The sequence below is a fragment of the Rhinolophus hipposideros genome (assembly GCF_964194185.1).
Source record: "Rhinolophus hipposideros genome assembly, chromosome: 2".
NCBI classification, from domain to species: domain Eukaryota; kingdom Metazoa; phylum Chordata; class Mammalia; order Chiroptera; family Rhinolophidae; genus Rhinolophus; species Rhinolophus hipposideros.
The window spans coordinates 15,433,869-15,459,177 of NC_138048.1; the positions used below are offsets into that span (position 1 = coordinate 15,433,869).

Genomic DNA, 25,309 nt, shown 5'->3' on the forward strand with positions numbered 1-25,309 from the left:
TGTTGTTGTGTGGTACCAAAAATTCCCCACCTTCTGCTTTTACTGTATCCTTTGGGAAATTATAAAGGGCCTACCCTTGATTTTCAATCTCTTCCATACTCTTGATCCCCTTTTGTCTTAAAAAAAAACCAAAAAACATCAGGTTAACCTGAGAGAACACTAGCAGGCTTTCACTCACTCAGTTTTCCAATGCTAGGAAGGAGTACTAACATTTGTTTTCAAACTCACTGAGACCTTTAGTTCATTGACGTACACTCTCAACAACAAAAAACACCCCCCTATTTATATAGTACAAGCCATTCATACATACAACTAGCTGTCCTTCATCATCACTTTAGCTACCACCTCTGATGTATCTATCAGGACTTGGACACTTCAATCCACAAATACTCCCCACAGGCTCCTGAATTCTACCATCTTGTTTTAGCAAAACATCTATATAGATGACTCATGCAAAATCCTCATGTGGTTTTTTTTAATACTTTTAAGATTTTTAAAATATAGCTAACATACATTATATTAATTTCAGGTGTAGACAATATAGTTAGTCAACATTTATATACCTAAAGAAGTGATCGCTATAAGTCCAACAACCATCTGCCACCATACCACGCTGTCACAATATTATTGACTACATTCTCCATGCTGTACATTACATCCCCAGGACTTATTTGTTTTATACCTGGAAGCTTGGACGTCTTACTGCCCTTTAGCCCCCTTTTTAAATTTTTCAATTACAGTTGACATTCAATATTATTTTGCATTAATTTCAGGAGTACAGATGTTGGTTAGACATTTATATAATTTACAAAGTGATCTCCCCACTACTCCTGTACCCACCTAACACTATATACAATTATTACCTTATTATTGACTATGTTCCCTATGCTTTATTTTATATTTGCACGGCTATTTTCTAACTACCAATTTGTACTTCTTAATCCCTTCAACTTTTTCACTCTGTCCCCAACCCCTCTCCCATCTATCACCCCAAAAAATCTAGATGGGTATCTGATACCATACATAGTATTATAATATAATCGACAATATCCCTTATGCTATACCCTATATCTCCATGACTACTGTGTAACAACCAATTTATACTTCTTAATCCCTTCCCATTTTTGACCGAACATAACACCTCTTCTATCTGGCAACCAACAAAATGTTCTCTGTATCTTTGAGTTTATTTCTGGTTTTTGTTTGTTTATTTTGTTCTTTAGATTCCATATACAAGGAAATGACATTGCATCTGTCTTTTCCTCTCTGACCTACCTCACTCTGAACGATACCCTCCAGGTCCATCCATGCTGCAGTGGATGGCAAGAACCCATTCCCTTCCATGGCCCAGCAATATTAAATTGTATGTATCACTTACTCTTTATCTACTCATCCAATCCATTGATAGACATCCAGGCTGCCTCCACACCTTGGCCATTGTAAACAATACTGCAATGAACATATGGATGGACACGTCCCCTCAAAGCAGTGTTTTGGGGTTCATAAGATAAATAATCTTAGTGGGATAACTGTGTCCTTCTTTGTCTCTTGTTATAGCCTTTGTTTTAAAGTCTATCTTTTCTGGTAAAAGTATTGCTACCCCAGTTTTATTTTTTCCATGAAATATATTTTTTTCCCATCCTTTACTATTAGTCTGTGTGTATCTTTCAATCTGAAGTGAGTCTCTTGTAGTGAGCATGTGTACGGGTCTCATTTTCTTATCCATTCAGCCATCATATATTTTGATGGGAGCATTTAGACCATTTACATTGAAAGTAATTGTTGACAGATATGTAGCTATTGCCAATTTATTATTTATATTTTTGATCCTCTTTTCTTTCCATCTTAAAGAAGTCCCTCTAAGATTCCTTGTATACTGGTTTGGTGATGATAAACTCCTTTAGCTTTCTCTTGTCTGGGAAGCTCTTTAAGTGTCCTTCAATTATAAGTGACAGATTTGCTGGGTAGAGTAATCTTGATTGTAGGACCTTGAAATTCATCACTTTGAGTACTTCATGCCAATCTCTTCTGTCCTGCAACATTTCTGTTGAGAAATAAGCTAGCTATCTTATGGGAGTTCCCCTGTAGGTAACTAATTGCTTTTCTCTTGCTGTTTTTAAGATTTTCTCTTTGTTTTTAACCTTTGGCATTTTAATTATGATGTGTCTTGGTGTGGGCTTCTTAGGTTTCGTCTTGTTTGGAACTCTCTGCACTTCCTGGGCTTGTGTGTCTATTTCCTTTGCCAGGTTAGGAAAGTTTGCTGTCATCATAATTTCTTCAAATAGGTTTTCAATTCCTTATTCTCTCTCTCTCTTCTCCTTCTGGTAACCCTATGATGAAAATGTCGGTGTGCTTGATGTTATCCCAGAGGCTCCTTAAATTATACTCATATTTTTGGATAGTTTTTTTCTTTTTGCTATTCAGATTGGGTGTTTTCTGCTATCTTATTTTCTAACTCACTACTTTGATCCTCTGCTTCATGTACTCTCACTTTGATGTATTCTTCATTTTCATTATTGTATCCTTCATTTCTGACTGGTTCTTTGTTTGTTTGTTTTCTATCGCCATTTTTATGTTTCCTATCTCTTTGCTGAAGTTCTCCTTGAGTTCATTCATTGGGCATTCTTATAACCAGTGTTTTGAACTCTGCATCTGGGAGATTTTTTTTATCTCCATTTGTTTCATTCTTTTTCTGGAGCTTTGTTCTGTTCTTTTATTTGGGACATGTTTCTTTTTCTCCCCATTTTGGCTATCTCCCTGTGTTTGTCTCTATGTATTAGGCGTGGCTGTTATGCTTCCGGGTCTTAACTGAGTGGCCTTATACAGTAGGTGTCCTGTGGGGCCCAGTGGAGCAGTCTCCCTGGCTATCTGAGCCAGGAACTCCAGTTGAGTCCCTTAGGTGAGTTGTGCATGCTCTCCTGTTGTAGTTGAGCCCTGGTTGCTGACGTCAATGGATGGGGTTGATCCTCAGGCTGATTGGTTGTGAGGACTGGCCGTGACTATACTGGAGGAGCCGTGGTGTAGGGGCTGGCCCAATTGAGCAGTATCCACTTTAGCAGGTCTCTGGTGCCTGCACAGTTTGTGATTTGGGTATGTCCTTCCCGTAAGTGGACAAATGATTCTCTGGCTGGTCAAAATCTGGCCAATGGGTTTACCACAATGTTTACCTACTCCGCTATCTTGACCAGATCCAAAAAACTTTATAATACTCTTAATATCTAGTCTATTAGAGGCTTGTCCTCTCATGTCCACAAAGCACAAACCTTGATATAAACTGGAGGCTATTTGAAGTCTAAAAGATAAATTATTAAATCTCTAACAGCCTGCTTTTCTAGTTTTCCGGCTCTCATTAAACCTGGCGTCAGGACACCAAAACCTATCTTTCATTTCATATCAATCCTCTCCTAGATTTATAGGTTCTCCCATGCAGTTTAGAATTCATGGTCCATTGCCTCAAATATGTGTATCAGCAAGGATATTTAGCTCCAAATTACTAATCAATAAGAAAAGGATATTATTTAACCAAACAAAAAGTCCCGAGGTAAGGAAGCTTCAAGATTAGGGCATTCTGTAGTCAGAAATGTCCTTAAGGTTTCTTCATCCTTCCACACGCCAATATTCACCTTTGCATTTGCTTCCCATTATGTTTAAAAGATGAGTGTTGTGACTATAGGTCTCATAAGTAAAAACAATACAAAGGGGTGGGTGTGGGAGAAATGTCATCTCAACCTTTTGAATTAGTCTCATCAGACTTCTCTTCCTATCTCATTGTCAAGGAATGGATCAACAACCATTTTTCAAAGCAACTATTTTTCTAATCCCTTTACTTTCTCCCCCACCCCCCACTCCCATTCAACAACCATTAGTTTCCCCCCCCCCATACTTCTGAGTCAATTTCTGTTTTGTTTGTTTATTTATTCTGTTCTTTTGATTCTACATATAAGTGAGATCATATGGTATTTGTCTTTCTCCATCTGACGTATTTCATTTAGCATAATATTCTCTAGGTCTATCCATGTGGTTGTAAATGGTAAGATTTCATTCTCTTTTGTAGCCAGGTAATACTCCATTGTATATGTGTACCATAGTTGCTTTATCCAATCATCTATCGATGGGTATTTTTGTTGCGTTCATGTCTTGGCTATTGTGAATAGTGTGCTACAATAAACATAGGGGTGCATATATTTTTTTTCAAATTAGTGTTTTTGATTTCTTTGGATAGATACCAAGAGTGGAATTGCTACATCATAAGGTAGTTCCACTTTCAATTTTTTGAGATAACTCCATACTGTTTTCCATAGCGGCTGCACCAATCTGCAATCCCACCAACAGTGCACGAGAGTTCCCTTTCCTTCACATCCTTGCCAGTACTTGTTGTTTGTTGATTTATTGATGATAGCCATTCTGACTGGAGTGAGATGGTATCTCATTGTAGTTTTTATTTGCATTTCTCTAATGATTAATGACATTGAGCATCTTTTCATATGTGTGCTGGCCATCTGTATGTCTTCTTTAGAGAAATGACTCTTCATGTCCTCTGCCCATTTCTTAATTGAGTTGTTTTTTTTGGTGTTAAATTGTATAAGTTTTTTTTAATAAAATATGGATATTAATCCCTTATCAGATGTATCACTGGCAAATATCTTCTCCCATTCAGTAGGATGTCTCTTTGTTTTACTGATGGTTCCCTTTGCTGTGAAAAAACTTTTTAGTGTGATGTAATCCCACACGTTTATTTTTTCTTTTGCTTCCCTTGCCCAGAAGGATCTATAATTAATAATGTTATAAAGATTATGTCACTGAATTTATTAGAAGACCACTTCATAGACTGTGTAGATACCTGACCACTGTGCTATATAACTGAAGTTGAATAATATTGAATGCCAATTATAATTAAATATATAGAGAGGGAGAGAGTCGCAGGATGTGGAGTACAGCATAAGGGATACAGTCAATGGTATTGTAACAGCCATATTTTATGTCAGAGTGGTAGTAGATTGGGGGGTATCATTTTGTGAGGAGTATAAATGTCTCACTATTACATTGTTTTGTACACCCGCAACTAATAATAATTTTTAAAAAGTCAGTGAATCTACCATTTAGGAAGGAAGGAAGGAAGGAAGGAAGGAAGGAAGGAAGGAAGGAAGGAAGGAAGGAAGGAAGGAAGGAAGGAAGGAAGGAAGGAAGGAAGGAAGGAAGGAAGGAAGGAAGGAAGGAAGGAAGGAAGGAAGGAAGAAAGAAAGAAAGAAAGAAAGAAAGAAAGAAAGAAAAGAAGCATTATATTTTTAAGGCAATGGGATGATAGAAATAAGGATTTACACTAGAGCTAGTCAGAGGATGCCTTTTCTAAAATCTGATGGTGGAGGGATACAAACACCAAATCAGAATTGAAGCTCTGCCAGCAGAATGAAGGGGAGAAAAGCTGGAGGATAGACAACAAGCAGGGCCTGCTTCTCTATTTCCTTCCCAGTATCCATTCCTTCTGAAGTCGCCACTTTTACTCCTACCTTCCTTCATTATAGACACAGCTTCTGTTTGACAAAAAAATTGGAAGAATCGTTATAATATTAATGACTATCTATGATACTACTTTGTAGATTAATGTAGAAATATATTCTAAGTTGCTAAATTATCTAATAAAAGGAAAGGCACGGCATGTCATAGAAGAAATAGCCCTTTGCTTTGAACAAGAACAACAACAATAACATCTCCACTACCACAATGCAAGCCCTGACTCTGATATTTCTGCTTTGGGAAAGCCACCGGCTTTAAAAACAAATATGCACAGGTGGATTTACCTTAAATCTAATACGGTTTAAGCTTTAAGACTCTTCACTGACACTAGCTCCTTCAACAACCCCGAAGATCCGCATTCTTGTATTATTTTTCTTCAAAAAGCCTCTGTAATTTTTATGAGCTTCAGACTCCTTAACACCTGCTGTTATGTCAACCTTTTCTACCTGTGTGCTATGGAGCATGTAACTTACCTCTTTATCCATCCATTTCTTTATCCTCAAAATTGATTTAATCAAAGGAGCCCTACCTTCCTTGCAAAACTGTGATAAGGATCAGAAATACATATATAACGGTGCTCTGTAGCAATGTTCTGTGTAATTATTATAGCCGCCAATATATAGTTTTCTCTTATAGCTGCTATTTTCCAGCAAGAGGCTGCTTGTGCATCTGCTCCTGCCAGTTTGTCTCGAGGATATTACAAGCGCTAAGCTCTAAATGAGCTGAGCCATCCCTGATTACTGTCCAGAATACCCCTTCAGCTGCAGGTGTTCTCCAGCTATCTACTGTGATGTTACATTGCTTCAGGCTGTGCTACAGGGGACCCTCATAGGGTTTCATCTGCCTGCCATGTGCTCAACTCCCCTCCAGCCCCGGGAGTTGACTTTCATATAGAATGGTTTCAACTTCTCAGGATTGTATGAGTCCTGGGACCTCATTGTGGGAAAGGATGCCCTACCATCTGGTGTAAAGCCTGATACTAAGAGATGCTGATAGAATTTGTCTCGTAATTGAATGTGGTGACGGTACATGTCATTTCCATAAACAAGACTAGACAGCACAATAACCACTCAGACTTTAATTTTGGCCTGGGATGTGTTTCTTTGTTTTCATCATCCTGTCATTCTTGCAAATGTTATGAGTTTTAAAATATGATTTATTACTTTACCCACTAATATGTCGTTATTGAATAGAGAGCTGCTGAAGTAGCAGAATTCATAACAAGCAATTTCTCAAGTAATTATGCAGTCACGGGTTGAGTGCAAGCAAGTGCCACCAGGGTGGAATGGACAATATAGCACGGGGTTAAGGTATAAGCGGCCTATTTCAAGGAGAAAGGGATATTCCTGTCGTGGCCACCACTGTAGCAGTGATGACAACAATCATATAAATTTGGGATTCCACCAGGGACAAATCCTATAGTGGCCTCGTTCCCTCCTCTCCATGTTTTAGAGTAGTTAAAAGAAATGTAAAATCAATATTAATAATCTTCACTGTTTATTGAGCATTTACTATAAGCCTTGCTTGGCTAATTCTAACTGTATATGATCACACTTAATTCCCCCAACAATTTTATGAAATAAGTCATAATATCAATGTTTTATATATGAAGAAACAGAGGCTCTTTGGTGTTAACTTACTAATTAGTTAGTAACTCATGCAGGTGGATTATAAACACTAGTCCACTGGGTTGTAAAATTTCATTTTGATTATTGTTTTTTAGCCATGTGTGCATAATGAAATCTGCTATGGAGTTAAAAAAAAATAACCATGCCTATCAAAACTAATAGCTTGGTGTTGCCATCTGATTCCTGCATTTAAAAAATACTCTGTAGCATACCTAAACTGGAATCCTCAGATTAGACTTACAAGGAATAGTCATCAACCATTACCTAAAGTTTGATGGTGAATAGGAGGAAATAAACTTGTTAACTATGGGGTCTAAAATATGAGAGGTCAGGTTTCTCTTTGCCTTGAGTGATAATAAATTATGAATAGCACTTCGTTTAATTATTAAACCCTATTGTAGGACATTAGACAGAGTACACCAACATGCTAATACTAAAGATATACTATATTTTAGATAAGGAGGTAATGGGTAAGTCAAAACTGAAAAAAATAATTAGCTTGTTAAAAAATTTCAAGTTATTCAGGTTTTTCCATATGAATATGTCAGCTGATATTCAGATATAATTTTTTTCCATAAAAACTGGCACTTCTCTATGACGAAAAAAGCAAATCATTAAAACATTTTTTCTTCAATGAAATAATTGTATTTTTTTTTAAATTAAATGTATAGTGTATAGACTATAGGATGATTACCATTATAATCATTTTTTTAAATTTTTTATTTTTTCATTTTTGTTTTTTTAGGAGGGCGCAGCTCACAGTGGCCCATGGGGGGATCGAACTGGCAACCCTGGTTCCATCAGCACCACACTCCAACCAACTGGAGCTCTAACCGCCCACCCCATATAGAATTATTTTTAAGTAACTCTTCTTTAAAAAGGAGGATAATATTAATTTATTAATAGTTATTGTGACTTTAGAATTTAGTATGTAGCCAAATCTTCTACATATAACCAAAAAACTGCAATCCACCCTTAACCCTAAATCCACAAAAATATTGCAAATAAAAATAAAATGAAAGGTACTATAGTATATTGGTTAAAAGAATAATTATGGAACCCAATTATCTGGACTAGAATTCTGGCTCTCGCTTGACCTAACCGTGGCACCCTGGGCAGGTCACTTACTTCCCTGTGCCTCAATTTCCCTATCAATAAAATGGAAATGATAATCATAATGCTTACTTTAGTGGATTTTTTAAGAGAATTATATAAAATTAAAATATGTGAAACAGAACAGTGCTCATTATACAGTAAACACTATATAAATATTGTCATCGGTGTTATTTTAAAATTTAAAAATACGATTTCCAATAAAAGAGTATGTAACTTTAGAGTTGTGTGGAGCCCCTTTATTTTACAAGAAGGAAATGAAAGCCTAAGTCACTTTAAAAGCCAGTTGCAAAGTATAGTCAAAACCAGGGTGCTGATAGGTGAAAACGGTAGTTTTGGAGCAAAACTATGACATTCTTTACCAGTGACTATATTCTCAGAGTTTTTAAAAAGAAATTACTTCAAATGACACGTTTTAAATATTTTCAGGAAAGTATTTTATAAATAGCCTAGTATTGTAACTAGATTTAACAGGAAACAACCCATTCTTAAAACAATTTAACTGAAATTTTGCCATATGTTCAAACTATTGATATATATCATGCACATTTTCTTTGCAGAAAAAAATTTTGACCTCTAAAAAGATATCATATCCTCCCAATACCTACCCTAGATAATGCTGTACAGAGCTGACCTCTGTTCTTCAGTTACAAAGTTGACAAATTGCACAGAAAAAATAATGAAGTATGATAAAAGTCAGAGCATCAACTCATTCTCCAGGCATCCTTTTACTTATGTAAATATGAAGCTGTCTCTCAATGAAAATAATAAGCTCATTCTTAGCATAATCTTGAGGACCAAAATTACCACCTCTCCCTCCCATAACAGATAATATGTAACTCTTAGTTTAAAGACTGTATTTCTTGATAGAAAACTTTTGAAGACTTCATAGCTTTCATACACAGCTTTGCATATTTAAATAACACTAAGACAGGGAACCAAACATCACTTTCATCTGGATCTCAAAGAACAAAATATTAGGGGGAGATATAAAAGAAAATGCTAGAGTCACATCCTTCAAGTAGCACACATTTTTGGTGGAAGACACAAATATAAGCATACAGATGATTTATAATGATTTATGAAACCTATAAAAGAGAGTTAGAATACACTACTATAATCCTGAATTAAAAAGGAGAAAGAGCCATTGTATAGCTGACGAGTTTAAAAGTGCCACATAGAAAATTTTTTAGAGCCTATGTTTTTGCAAATGGGAGAGGATGTTCGATTCAGGCTCATATGGAAGTTACATTTCATCACTGAAAGGAATACTGGCACAGGCAAAAAAGTATAACCCAAGGAGTTCAGGAAGAGGTATCTGTGCACACAGCGGACCTTTGTCCCTTTAGAAAAAAAGAAGGAAAAACCATTTTTGAGGAGTAACCTCTTCAAATTCACTGATGGAGCCAAATTAAATGTGAACTTCAAATCTGTGGGATAGGCTTTTCACATCAAATGGTTTGAATCCCACCTTCACCACCTACTAGCAATGTGATCTTGGGCAAGATACACTATCTCCCTGTATCCTTTCATCATCACACAATGTGGGTGATAATAATAGTAGCTACCTCCTGTGTTAGTCATGAGGATTAAATGAAATAATTTAGGTAAAGTATTTGAGAAGAGGTTTCACACCAGACAGATTCTCACATATTGGCCATTTATCATTATTTCTCTAATTATTAGAGCAGAACACACAAAAATAATAAGAAACATCTTCCTACAGATGCAAAGAAGAGACATTTCCCTTATTCGCGATCTGGCTAAAAGGCACGACTAATGAGAGCCTGAAAGTCAACATCAGAACCCCATATCGTGTTAGTGCGCGCGCGCGCGTGCACACACACACACACACACACACACACACACACTCTTAAGTTTATGGTGTAAGAAACTACCACCAAACATAGAACATAAATATCCCAGGCCAATTTATGAGCTAGTCTTCCTCCTTTCAACGTTCCATGGGCATCTCAAATTAAGAGTATCCAAAACTCCACTTCTAATCTGTTGCACCCTCCTCTCCTACTCCCTCTAACTTTCACTAATTTTATTGTGCCAAATATTGCTCCTCTTCTAATCTACCTTCACGTCCCTTCAATCTACCCATCAAGTGCTGCCAATTTTAATTCTAATTCAACTCTCAGTTCTGTCCACTTTGTTCATGCTCCACAGCTACTCTTACCTCCATCTTTTTTCTTCCCTGGATTGAAACAATGAACACCCTGTGCCTCCAAACTTTCCTCTCTAAGTTCTCTTCACTCTGCGACAGGAATGTGCCTTCCAAACGTATATGTGAAAAATATCAGTACCTTCGTTAAAATCAAACTGGCTTGTTATTTCATTAAGAAGAAAAGTCCAACCCCTATAGCATAGTTTATAATAGTTTTTATCCCACCCTAATTTTCTTTCATCTTTCTATTCCTTGTACTGTCCAACCAACTAAGCAACATTTCATCCAGTGTATTTTTTGTTTTTGTTTTTGTTTTCTCAGCTAACTAGCTACTACAACTTATCTCTGTTCACAGCTTTGGAAGCTCTTTTTCTCGAAGCCTTCCCTCACTTTCTAAGTCTGGTCAGGAACCCATTCTATATTCTATACCTTGGTATCAGTCTGTATCTCTCTTCCTAAATGGATATCCATCACTGTACCCACATGTTTAAATGAGTTTCCCAAACCAAAGCTTTCAGAAGTTAGGGCCATTGTCACTGTTCACTGCTAAATTCTTAACTCTTAGTCCAGGGCCCACCACATACAAATGCAAAGTGACTCTCAGTGGGATTACATGTTATAGTGCCCTCATTCCTGGGTGTTGGCTCAGTTCTTTTCAATGAATCCTTCTGTTATCTTTATTTTAAAGCTCCATATTGCTATGGATATACACGTGGGATGGGAAGGCTCGTAGCCTGCTGTAATCAGTACCCATTGTTGGTATGATGGACAGTATCAGCCCTTATAGCCCTACACTAACCAGCCATATTTCAGTCAGCTTCTGAACCATGGTGACCCAAATGCAAAAGTGAGTATGTCCCAAGAGGAGATGACGTTCATTAGGAATAACTAGAGATCATTCTTCAGCTACTTTTTAAAATACAGAGAGATTTTTGAGGGGCAACGATGGTAACAGGAATATACCTTTGGTATAATGGAATGTTTGATTCTATACCAAAAAGGAACAGATTTTTTTAAAGTTTCTCCCAAAGATCACCAATACGAAAAATTAGAACCATAATCTTGAAAATATATATGAAATGAATGAATATATATGTAGTAATGAAAACAACCTGAAAATCAGTTAGGCATGATGAAATCATGCCAATACCTGGCATGAGAAAACAAAGCAAAACAAAGCATCACCTCTGCAAGTATAACGGTATAACGACTCTTTTTCACGATATAATGAAACAGAGAATAGCAATGTAATACGCTATCAAGTATATTTAATATAAAGATGCTTTGTGTTATTAAAAAACATACTATGGATTTCAGATTAGCATAGAAGAAGGCAGGATTTTTCAAATATAGAATACAGTATGCTATCATTCCAGTAACTGTTACACATCAATAAAGTCCCCTTTCTTTGGAAAAACATAAAATGCTATTTTTCTTGAATGGCAAATTAGTAGGTTATGCATATAATATTTTCACTAACGTGTCAAATACGCACATTAGAGCAGATGCAACAATTACATAAAATTACTAGGTAGTATGTATAGATGCTATCAGAATTTTTGATTGACTCAGACTTTATTTACTCTGCATGTAGTTACCAAAGCCACAGCTTAATAGTTATGTTTATTAAGAAAACGTTAGGCAAGCTAAATGCTAAGAACAAATATATGTGAACTCATTTTTAACTTGTGGATGCATGCATGCACACACATCTTTTTATTATCAGCATGCTCCCAAATTAGAATTGTTACCACATGCTAAGTAAACTTTTTCAGATGTTCAACAAAGGAGATCAAAAAAGATTTCATCATATATTTTTAGATCTCTGACCAGTCAAACATAGGAACACAAACATGTCAAAATATCAAGTAATCCAAAGGTACAACAATTTGGAAATTTTCAGTTCAGGGAAATGCATGAAGAGTTTAGTGTGCTTTCATACTTTCCTTACTGACGTCTTTCAGATGAAGCTATTCATGGAAACTATTTAGTAGTTATTTGGGAGTTAAGACTCAAGTAAGGAGTGAGATGAAGAATAGAATATAGATAAGCTGGGGAAGGAGGTTGTCTTTCCAGGCAGATAGAAAATCACAAAAAAAAGTGTGCTGGTAGACAGAAACATGTTTTATTTGAAACCACGAGAAAACCAGCTTCGTTGATTTTCTACTGAATTGATGACGGTGATAAAGTGATAGATTAGTATCGTGTGGTGGGGTCTAATGACCATTCCTGTAATTCTTCTCTTTGCCTACTCCAAATTCTCACAGATTTTGTTAAACCTTTTTGTAGGTAAGGGAGATATAATGTGTGGCATCCATTCTCCAGTGGATAAAAGAAAACACATCAATTTTAATTATCTGTTCCATTATTTCCTTCAACATCCCGAGCAGAGTTTTGACCTGCGTCTGTATCCAAACCTATTTCCCACTCTACTTCTAGAAACTGAGTTATTTTATTCTACCATTTTTGAGTCCTTATCTTGTTTCTCTGTCTAGTACCCGAGTTCTGGTCTTTCTTTCTCTAATCTGGATTTCCTCTACCCTCAGGATCCACGATTGGATTATCATTTTCCACACTCAAGCTTCTCTTGGGATAACGCTTTTCCTGCCTGGATCCCCACCTATGGTACTATGGCAGGCTTTCCTGGTACCAGGCACCACTTGCCTATATGACACTACTTTGAATTGCTCCTATAAACTCACTTTTGTTTTCTGCTCTAGAAATCACCATTATCATATTCTTTTTCCCTGATGAGCCTGTTTGGGTCATGGCCACCCTAGTCTCACAAGTAGTGCTGCCAATTCACTCCGGTACTTTCCTAGAGCGCCTCATTAAACACTGGTGCCCCCTTTAGAAGTTGGTTCTGAAGTAGGAAGTCTGGACAGGTGTTTTGCTAAGAGTAGGAGTGTGTTGTTGACATTTCCAAAGGGTTTTATAATGGCATCCCTACTAGCTGACATTAACAGTTCTCATTTTGTCTATTAACAGTATATTTTGTTTATTTTGCTAGGAAAATACATCTCACAATCCTGCAACATTTGGGGGACAGAAATAGCTTTAGAAAGCAGCTCAGAACCAAATAATAACCACAAAAAGATAGCTAAGTCATTTAGCAAGATGATCAGTGGTAAGAAATGACATCATGATAATTTCTGGATTCTTTATTCAATTCTTACAAGGTATTTGACAAAATATGAAGTAGAAGAAAAGTAATGAACAATTTAAATGGGTATGCTCAGCAAAGTTCATTTGCAATGAAGTTCTAATGAAAAGGGGTCCCCAAAAGCCATCAGCCTTTAATCTCAGAATGGGATGACTTACCCTTGTCTATGATACTAAATATGATATTAACCTCAAGAGAAAATGAGATAATAAAGGCTTAAAAAATGAATTCAATGGAGAAATTAAAAGATGTGAGGAATCTAATCAAAACATACGAAATAGTTCATGACTAGAAAATTCTCTATGCTTCATCACAGACTGAATGCAACAGCATGTTAGGTGGGTGAACACAGAGTACATTATTTCCCTCAGTGACACAAACTTAGAGCACTCACTATTGTGAGACTTGGAATGGCTAATAATAAACAATTGACATGAGATTTAGGGCTTGTAAATTATACATCCAGAAAATATTATTAAAGGAAGTTAGTGACTTTTACAACCTATTTGTCAAAAAAGTTTATTGCTGCAATTGCCATGGGAAGAATTCTGAATAGCATGAATTAGTGCTTCACATTTCTTTTGCTTTTGCTGACAATGTGTTGATGAGTTTCCTAATTCCCTAAGATTAAAATAAAAGGTATTTTGTTCATCTTTTTAATCTCAAATGTATTACAATAGCTAATATTTTCGATGTTTCAGTATATAAAAGTTGATATTAAAAAACATTCAGGTATCAAAAATCTAAAATTGCAATGCTATCTTCTCTATTAGTTCTCTTTAAAATTTTATGCTACACTTCTGCCACTTAAAAATGCATATAGGCAAAATGAAAATGCTGTGTTTTAATTATAAATATTTAGTTACAAACAGGAAGAAAAAATACTGTAAATGTGCTATAATAAATATAAATGCAAAACGAGTGGCTTATTGTAGATGACTAGGTAACAAATCTAGAAGTAATTTGTGTTGTACATATAATATGGGGTGTTTCCTATAATATACTTGCTTAACAAAAGAGTATTTTAACTAATTTATATGTATCCATCCAAGTATAACAAATCGAATGAAACTGGTTTTAAAATGAAAAGTCTCTAAATACTTTCAGAACGGAAACATTCTGGAAACATTTGGTGGTACATTTATACATGTGATATATATGACATGACAAAAACAGGAAAAGGAAATGCTTCCTGTTGGTTTGTGATGATTACTTTAGCGTTTGATGTCACTGTATTAATCAATGGATTCACTTTGTCTGTTATTACATTAGACCACATTTAAAAGGTATTTTCTCATGCTGTTCTTTTCCTAAAGAGGTCTCATAAATGTCAACTTCCTCCAAACCGAAGGCAGGTTTTCTGGTCATTATTTCTGTTATTTTGCAATTAAGATCAGATGATTCAACAGGCTAAGAAGTTACACTAGGAAGAGATTTTCATGAGAGCCAGAGCAGTTCTACAGGAAGTGAGGGGTGTGTCAGCCTAGGTTCAAAATAATGTGTTTATTATACAGCTCCTCTAGTTAATTTTCTGCAAAAATATGTTTTTCATATCCAACCCATTCTACTATCTCTTTCTAAAGGATGTATGGCTTATGGGAGAATATCTCTACAATGAACCTTGCCATTTGTGATACTAGTTGAAAGAACATCAAGAAAACAAAAAGCTTCTCAAGGCATAACCACTCAAGTTAAAAACCAATTACACATCAAGATCTTCGGTACATGAATAATAAGCAGGTTGTAAACGTCTTCCTAATCACTGGAAGGGAACATAGAGCCAAAATGTTTCTTTACTAAGTTATAACAAGAACACTCCAAATATATAACTAAGATATGGCAAAAAAAGCTGGACAAACTCCTCCAATGATCTGGTACAAAAAGAAAATAAAACAAACGAAATAAAACACTGGATCACAATTCAGAGATATACCTGACTTTTCCTAAAACTGCTTAATTAATTTTAACAAGTAAGTGATTTGGATTCTATAGAAGACTTATATAAAGGATGTTATAGGAAAAAAACACAGAAACTATCATCACCTTCATCATCATCATCGGTAAACTCAACAATAAGACACTTTAAAGCATTCTACAAGGTGCTTTCAGATTTATTCTTTCAAGTTACAATGTCCCTACAAGTAGACAGATCATAGGGATGTTTTTATTTTGCAGATATGAAAACTGAAGTATAGAAGAGGTATATAAACTTGCCGTGAGGACTTGACCAAGGAAACATAGCTAGCTAGTAAGTATTCTGAATAAACATTGCCTGAGATAAAGGCTATTTTTCCTTCATGGTAGGCAGCATTTATATCGTAACTCTATTGAAAAGAATGAGCTACGCTATGCAGTTATTCAGTCCTAATAAGAGAAAACATGCCATCATACCAAGAGCAGGGGCTTGAGCATCAGACAGACGTGTTCAGAGGTAACTTCCGTTATCTGTGGTCTATCTTTGTAAGTTAATCAACCTGCCTGTCCTCAAGCTTCCTCCTCTGCATACTAGAAATAATGCTCTGCTTCCCTCCCTCATAGGATTACCGTAATAATTAAATGAGACATGTTTGACAAGGGCTCAGTGCAATGTCTAAAACACACTGTGCACACAAACACAAACATGTTTGTTCCTTTCCCTCCTAATGCTATAATATTCAATATCACACATCCAATGCTATGCTGAAGTGAACTTTTTATATGGTCCCTGTTCTTGAGGAAATTTTCATCACTGAGAAGAAAAACGTTTGAAATAGAGAACATACTGAAAATATAATGGATTATAAAAATGAGATACCAATTATGCTTACTATAGAATATCTGACTAGAGAGAAATAAAGTGGTCTAGATTAGTCATTTTCTGCTAATAATTCTAGTTTCAGATACTAAGTAGTTTTTTAATCTTCTTCCACACACATCATTTTTCAAAGACCATTGTATCCGGCCTTATTTTTGAGATACTCCCATGAAACATAATAAATTCATAAAAACTTCCTTATTGTTTCCCTTGTATGCTAAGAAAGGGTTGCTGTTGGCAGCAGAATGAGTAACGATATAGGCATATATTAGCCAGTGGACTCAACTATGGCTTAGGAAATGAGCAACCCAGTTACAGATGATTTTCAGAAAACCAAGAGGGGGTAAGGAGGAAGAAATCTATTGGGTCTGTCCAATCAAGGAAAGTCTTACTACTATTTTTTGAGTGATCACCTCTTAACAGTGCATGTACATTTCAAAAGATTTGAATTTGTACAATGACAGTGTGTGTGCAAGGTGTACTTGAAAGATTTCCCCTCCTCATAAGAACCATATGCACCTAAAGCTTTGTCTCTTTGTCTTTAAGAGTGTGGTGTCTTTAAGAGCACACACAATTATTCTCCTTCAAAGCCCATATTTTTCAGATTTCACTAAAGCCAATCAACAACCCCCGCCTATCACCACTTTGAAATACTCTTTCAAAATTAATGCATCCTAATACATCTTTTCATATCACTGATTGCATTTAGAGTTGGTAAATATGTTGGACTATGATTTGGAGACCTTTATTTACTTTTCATGACTTCTACTATTAATTCTGTTATATTTCTGAGAATTAATAGAAATTTTCATTAAGCAAACTCTTATTTTTTTTTCTCAAAGACATAATAGATTTTATTCTTATATTAAAAATGAAGCTCAGCTAGTCTTATTTCTAAAGCATTTTAGCTTGGGTTTCTTCTTTCTTCCACTAAAGCATCTTCTGTGTATAGAACATAATTAAGGAAAACCACAACAGTTGTTTTTTGCCAGTGGGAATGTTTCAAAAACTATTACTTCAAACTGGCTTCATTTCTCTTCCCCCCACTTCTTTATGGCAAGGAAGTCTTTTATTAAAACCATTGCACCCTCAATCAGTTCCCCCAACCTTTTGTTTTTCATGCTGAAAAAACAGTGCTGAGGAAAGAAAAGTTCTGGGAAAGACATTTTTTTTTTCCCATTGATAAATGGTTTAGAATCTAGCAATTGAACGGGGGTGGGGGGGGCACTATCTGTTCCTTGTCTCCACTCCTGGGGCAAAAGCAAAAGAGAAAACACTAAGGGTTTGGCAAAAAACTTTTCCTCTGGACATATTCCATTGGCTTGTGGTACAACTCTTGTACATCTATTAAGAGTCTCAATGCCTGTTGGTCCGGCTCATGTGCTTCAGGCATTTCCCTTTTAAGCTCAGCAATTCTTGGGCTTCTAAGAGCTCCTCGAAAGTTCAGTTTCAAAAACCTCTCTTGGTCCCAAGAGCTCCATCTGCTTGTTCTTTTATATAGTTTCCTGTTTGTGCCTGTTTATTAAATGCCCTTTTCCAAGTAACCATTGACTGTTGGAACTTTTACAGGATTCATAATGATTCATTTGATCTTCAAATGTTTGGAAAGAATCAGTGTTGGTCCTATCCTCTTTCTACCACTTGAAAGTCTGTCAGCCCAATTGACACTTTCTCACTTGTGCACAACTAGGGTTTTCTGTGGGAAAGTTTCTACCAAATTAAGAAAAATTTAGAATTCATGTACATTTTTTTTTCTTTCCAAGTATTTGCACTTTCAAATATTGAGAAATATATTTGCCAGAAGATTTCTTGTGACTCATGTAGTCTCCCTCCCCTTTTCTTTTTCTTCATGGTACAAACCACATGAGAAAGTCACTAAGAAATGTGGGGTTATAAATCTCCTCTTAACGTGTGTATTTAAATTATTTATACAAAAATAATTGTCATTTAAACCATATTTAAAACTACTTATATAAATCTCTGACCTACTTGTGGTAAACGCATGCATCTTTTTTTCTAACTGTAAACTGAGTCTTAAAATTTCCATTACTTGTTTTTTTCTGATCACAATAGTATCCAAATATGAATATTAGTTTAGAGTTTAAGAATAAAATAATTTTAATAACATTAATTACGGCATCTTTTTTCAGAGGAACTGACTAGGTACTGGAAAAAATAAACCAATTAAATGACAATAAGCAAAGTTTCATTGATACTATGTCATATTCTCATATTTTAACTCATACTATTTTAAACTTAAAGCTTGTGCTGTATCTTGAAATATACCCTACATATATACCACATTTTGATCTATCAGTCAGTATGTTACAAACTAAAGAATAAAGTGCATCAAATATACACATATACTATATAGTATAACCATTTTATTTTAGCCCGTGGTCTATTTCTGCTAAAATTATAATTATTATAGAGTTTGCCGATATTGTACTTATAAATGGTTTTCAAACAAATAAATGAATAAAAATAATTTGCTATCTTTACTTTTGGAGTTATTTGTACCTGACCCTAATTCTAATCAAGATAGTACCTGATTCAGACTTGAAGTAACAGCTAAGGTTCCTGGAAGAAAGTGGTGTCTCATCTGAGAAATGACAGTGAGAGGAGAGGGCTGGGATGAGAGGTGGTGAAAGGGTTTCATGATGAAGATGTAGGGTGTGCAAACAAAGGAAAGACAGAGAGAATGGCCTGCTTAGTACTAAAGAATGTTTGAGAACGTCGTGTTTGTGCAAGTGGGAACCAGGTTCAAGGATGAGCCTGTAGATATAAATAAGGATCATACCAAACAGGACTTATATATCATAGGAAGATGTGTGAACTTTATATTTTAGAAATCAGGAAGCTCCTGCAGTTTTTATTCTGTTTTGTTTTCATCGGAGGAGTTACCTAACCAGACTTGCATGACGGAAAGATTATTTTGGCAGAGGATATCTAAAAATCTATTCCAATGACACTAAAAACAGTACAGTAAAAAACTTGTGAAAGTCCACAACACAGAAAATGAGTTTAAACCAACACTTTTATACTAAAATATGTTAATTTGATATTGTAAATTTGTATTCTATTATCTTTTAATCAGCCATTTACATGTGCATGAGTTCTAAAATGGGATTTCTGTATATGGTAGCTTTACAGGCCAAAATAATATCAATCACTAACTTATATAGTGTTTTATATTTATTAAAGTCTTTCACATACTCACTTAATGATTTAGCTTTTTTAGGACAATGGAGGATTAAATTTTTAAAAGGATTACATTAAATTATAAAAAAAGGAAGTTCTTTCTACATAGACTGAGGCACAATAGAAAAATGAATAGGACCTTGCATATCTTTTCCCAGAGTTTCTCACAGAACAATCTATAAGGAAGAATGTACAAACAGTGATAGAATCAAGAATTCTAGAAATGTAAAAGAGAAAAAGGAAATTACATTCATTTGGTTAATTTTCTCTTAAGAAAATATTTTAGTTTACACAGATTCATAAAATAACCAAGTGACAGCTTCCCTATCTTTAAACTTTTGGTTCTTTTTATAACCTAAGGTATTTCCAAAGAAACTGAAAAGCTATATGTGTGAGGAATAACATAGGAAACTGGCTTTCGGAGCAAAAGGAATTTTCCTCCTATTGTTAAAATGAGGCTTTGCTAATTTTTTTTCCCCTTGTCAGTGAAAAATGTTGCCATAATTCATTGAAAGTAAAATGCCATCAACTACAAAATGTACCAATTTCAGAGTTGTTAAACGTGAATTAAAGAGATGGTATTACCGGTGAGGAAAAACACTAAAAGTGACAGACAAGGTGAAGTTACCGTGGAATGCTTTTACATTCCTGTCAAAAATCAAAGCAATAATGAAGGGTTTACTGTATACAAATAGAATCTCATGAGAGCATATGGTAGCACCCGCTTAATCTCTAATGCAAACATTTGTACGCATACATACAGCATATGGGCGCGCACACGTGCGCGTGTGTTTGTTTGTATGTGATAGACTGAAGTTCAAAAGGAAAATAAAGGAGGGAAAGAAGAGGATAAAAAGAACAGAGCACTAGTTAGCTGTCATGCACACAACACAATGGAAATGAGTTGTATTAGTATTAATATCCAACGAACATTTGCTAAAACCTTATAAACACATTAATAAGATATATCATTATAGCTCCCTGTCACACAACACTGACAGAGCAGCAATGAATAATGATGCTTTCATGATGCAGAAACTAAAACTTGTCAATTTTCCTCATGAAGGTTTCAAGTATACGAAGTAATATTAGATAAACATGTGTACTATAACAAGAATGAGAAAAGGTGTTGTACAAAATAATTTATTTCATAGGCTATTATATGGTTTGCATCTCTGAAAAATCAGAACTCTTTTTCTAGATTGATATGGGGCTCAAACCATCCAAAATTTAAGCTGTAATGTGTATTTTAAATGTTGTGCTTAGCTAAAGCCAACATCATTGAAATAATAATGGGTAAAAATAAAGTACAAAGATTTTAAATTAAATTGTAATAATGACTAAAGCAGAGAAACGTAAATGCTATAGCCTCAATGACTTTAAATACATTGTTAAAAAAAAAAATCCTGATCTGAAAACGGGTTTCATAATTCAGCACTCATGTTACAAGCAACTGTCCCAGGTTGGAGAAAGATGCAGGAAAAGTTGGACCTAAAAATGTAAGACATATGGTCTTGATTGCCTTTCGCAGCTATGTTAAGAGTTCAGTGAAAAGAAAAGCTTTCCAAACGCCAGCTTGCAAACTAGGTTTTTATGTGAAACTCTAATAAAACAGCAGCAGATGTTTCTATGCTATTAATTTGTTTGGGACATTTTTGGCTGGTTCATTCCAAATCAACTGTTATCCCTTGTCCAACAACTGTAGCATTCATTTCTTTTTTACACACGGAGAAAGGAAGCTTTTCCTTTGGAATAGATATTGCACCAATTTACTGTATTCATGGGTAAGTGAATGCCAGCACTTGTGCTTTTTTTTTTCTTCTTTTTCTGAATGCCTTTAGAAACTGTAAAAGGTGCTCTTTTCTGTTTTTTTTGTTTTGTTTTGTTTTGTTTTTACAGTGGAGGGTAGGGGTCATCCAGCGAAGAAATTGCTAAGGTAAAAATGAAGTACGCTGTTGGTGAGTAAACATATATTGAATAACACAGTACAGGTTTTATTTTAAAGACTAATGAAACAAATCTTGACTGAAAAACTTCTAAACCTGCTTATGTTGATGTAGAGATGGATAAATTTATTCTGGTGCTGATTTCCATGACAGAGGGGCCATCACCTTGTAAACTTTCAAATATCAGAGTCAATTCACTTTGATTCCCCAGCTCCCAACCTTACAATCCATTCTGACTGCCCCAAAGATTCTGAGGTCACCTTTCATTAGGTGTAAATATAGCTTATTTAAAGAGTGAACATGTTTTACCCTCAGAAAGAAACAATCTTGAAAAAATTAAAGCCTTTTTTTAACTTAATCATTTTCCCAATTATGTATTAATCAGTATTTCCTAGCAAAAGTGGGAGGAAACAACAGATCCAGTTGATTCTTTCCACTGAGGCCAAATGTGTTCACCCCTACCCAGTTACCCTCTGTATCCAGGCAGTGTGCTTTATAGGAATTATACTTTCTGGTTGGTAATACTGAGAATAGTTTTTAAGGATCATTCTCAGTCCATACAGATTATTAATATCTTTCAAGATTATACAGAAACCCTTAATGGGATTCAAATGGAAACCCTAAAGCTTATTACTTTATAAAATTGCTCAGGCAGCTGCTTGACGTGCCAAAATGATTTGGATTTCAGTTTTGTTTCTAAAACAAATGTAATAAAGCATCATTAACAAATTCAACTAAAGTTGGTTCAAGTTCAAAAAGTCTGCACATTCTAGTGTAATTAGAGACAAGAAAGTTTTAAAGCCCTAATGGAATTTTCTATAATTCTCTCCTTAATTGGAAAACGTTTACTACTTGGAAGTATGTCCATGATACAAGAGCCAACTACCAAAGCAAAGTACCTTACAAGACGCTTTTTCTGTATGTATCTACTTTGATCTTTTGACATTGTAGCTGCTCTTCCAGTTCTCTGGAAACAGCTAAATCCTACAATATCTCTCAATTGCCCTGTGAATAGAATGCATGTTCTTGTTTGATGAGCACCTTTATGACCTGGCCTTTCTCCTGCTCATCTCTGCACTTCAACTGTTGCCAAACTTGACCTTCCCGGTCTCTGCATATCCTAGGCCAACTGAGCTTATTTCAGTATCTCTCTAACCACAGTTCAGATGCTAGTATAGTGTTTCCTACATGCCAAAGTCTTAACCAGTTATCTGCTGTATGTCCTATCGGTCTCAAATTTGATCTTTTTTTTTTTCCACCTATAAATTTCTCCTAAGTCCTTTTCCCACAGTAGCTATCTGCCCATCATTGCCTCACGGACATAATGTAGATAAAATTTGATTTTTACGTATTCTCACAGAACATAGCCCTTACCTTTGTGAAAGTAGAATGCATTGCACATGTCAATCTCATCAAGCTCCTTCATATAGGAACTGTGTATACGATGAAATTCTCTTTCCCTACAAGGCACCTAAATTTTAGAAGCCGTTTGATAATATGCTTGGAATTGAACACTCTTCGGTACTTCCACAACACCAGCACAGACTGTATTATGCAGAGGCCCAGGTAGCTTCCTGATTCTGAGAATTCTGCTAAATCAAGAACGGGTTTTCTAAACTTAACTTGTCCCATCTCAGTCTTTGCTCTGCACCCTCTTCTAAACTTCCTACCAAACCGGGCTTCTCTCACTCTTCTCCCAGACTCCAGAACTCTCCAATTCTCCCATCTCAGAGTAAAAGCCAAAACTGTTATTATGGCCTACAAAACTCTGTCCTTACCATTTCCTTGCCCCATTACCTCTCTTACTTCTTTTAGTATGCTTCCATCTTAGTCACTCGGTCTCAGACATTGGAACAAACTAAAATAAATAAACTAAAATCCTGTTCTTACTCATTATTTTAATTGCATTATTGCAATTATACACACGGTAAAATTTAAAAACTGACAAGAATAAAAAATTAACAGCTTAGGCCTAATGTCTAATAATATTTTCACACATTTTGTTGTTTTATAGAAATCGATAAAGGAGTTTCAGGAAAAACTTGTCTTTATATATTTGGAAAACATAAACTATAAACTGTTCCAAATTCTTTAACAAAACTAAAATACACAGCCATTTTATCAATCGTTATATGATCTAACCTTTGGAAAGATAAAACCACAATTTAACTAAATTTCAATAATCAGAAAGCAAGTCACTTTTTGCCAAATATTATTCATCGAGAAGTTTTACACACACACACACACACACACACACACACACACACCACTTTGATTTAAAAAAAAAATGAATACAGAAAATCTCTAAAGTTGTAAAGTTTGAAATTGACCTTTGCGTGAGCTAAAATCTCATCTTTTTAAATCATCTGTCAAATTTAAAATTATTTCTGGATTTTTCTGTTTTTTACAAGGGATAAATATATGCATAAAGATATAAACAGACAGGTAAATACTGTGCTAGCATCCTCTCGCAACCACATCAAAATTACAACTAAATTACAAAACTACCATCACTGAAAATCAACCGAAGTCTAGCTGACCCTAAGCCCTAGAAATAAGGACGTGCAGAAGAAACCACGTGGGGACTCGTAGAAGGGGCGGAGTTGTAGAACAGGCTTGTCCCACACCTACATGTGACCATTAAAAATTGGAAGGAATATCTCGGCTGCGGAGGTGCCCCAACCAAAGGAACAAGGATTGCCAACCCCACACTAAGCATCCCAGCTGAGAGTTTCTGTGCTGGGGAGAGAAGTGCCCAGAGCTTCTTGCCCTGAAAACCAGTGGAGATTGTGACTGAGCGAGATGAGAGCAGCAGGATTCCCAGGCAATCCTCTCAAGAAGACTGTGCACAGACTTATTCCCTAATAGACTCACTCGCTCTGAGCTCCAGTGCTGGGGCAGCAGCTTGAAAGGCACCAGGGACATATGGGGATGAACTGAATTGTCTGGCTTCCATGCAAGCACTGGAGGGGCAGCTTCCTCCCGGACACAGGAGCTGGGGGAAGCCACTGTTTCTTTGTTGAGCCCTCTCCCATGCTGGCATGAAGATGCAGGTGGCTGCCATATCTGAGTCTCCACCAAACTGCCTGACACCATTTGTTCACCACACCCTAATGATTCTGAGACCCTGCCTCACCCAACTATTGGACACGCCCAAGTCTTTCCGTACAAATGGACTGCCTTGTCTCATACTGCAGACTTTCCTTAAAAGTTCACAAAACCCAGACAAGCAACATCTGGCTTCGGCATGTCCTATACCTCTGACTGAGCAGCCCTCTATCCAACACTAACCATAGCAGCCTCAATTCACAGCTTGGCCTCTTGAGGCACCTCCAAGCCCAGCGTGGGCAATGACCACCTGAGGATTGCTTTGTGGCTCATGCCAGGTGGCCCCAGGCAGGGCACAGGTTGCAGCTGAACTTGACATACATTGGGGCCCTTCCCCAGAGGACCCAGAGCTGGCACATCCAGTGGCCAGATTCGGACCAAGCCAGAGCATCACCCAGCCACCTCCAAAGTCAACAAACCCAGAGGGCACACTGGGCAGACACCAGAGCCCCACTAATGTGAATCCTGCTCTGCATCGTCAGCCCCTGCACAACAGCTCCTCCATTGTCGTCCTGGCCAGTCCTTACAACCAGTCATCCCAAGGATCAATTCCACTCACTGCAAACAGCAACCAAGGCTCAACTATTACAGGAGGGCACACACAACCCACACAAGGAACACATCACGTACCTTGCTCTGGTGACCAGGGAGACTGCACCACTGGGTCCC

The 25,309-nt window shown here is 36.2% G+C and overlaps 1 protein-coding gene across 8 annotated transcripts in view; it reads right to left on the bottom strand.

Moving 5' to 3' along the window:
- Positions 1-25,309, bottom strand: part of ROBO1 (roundabout guidance receptor 1) — a 1,124,592-nt gene that overhangs the window by 172,466 nt on the left and 926,817 nt on the right. The window lies entirely within an intron of this gene.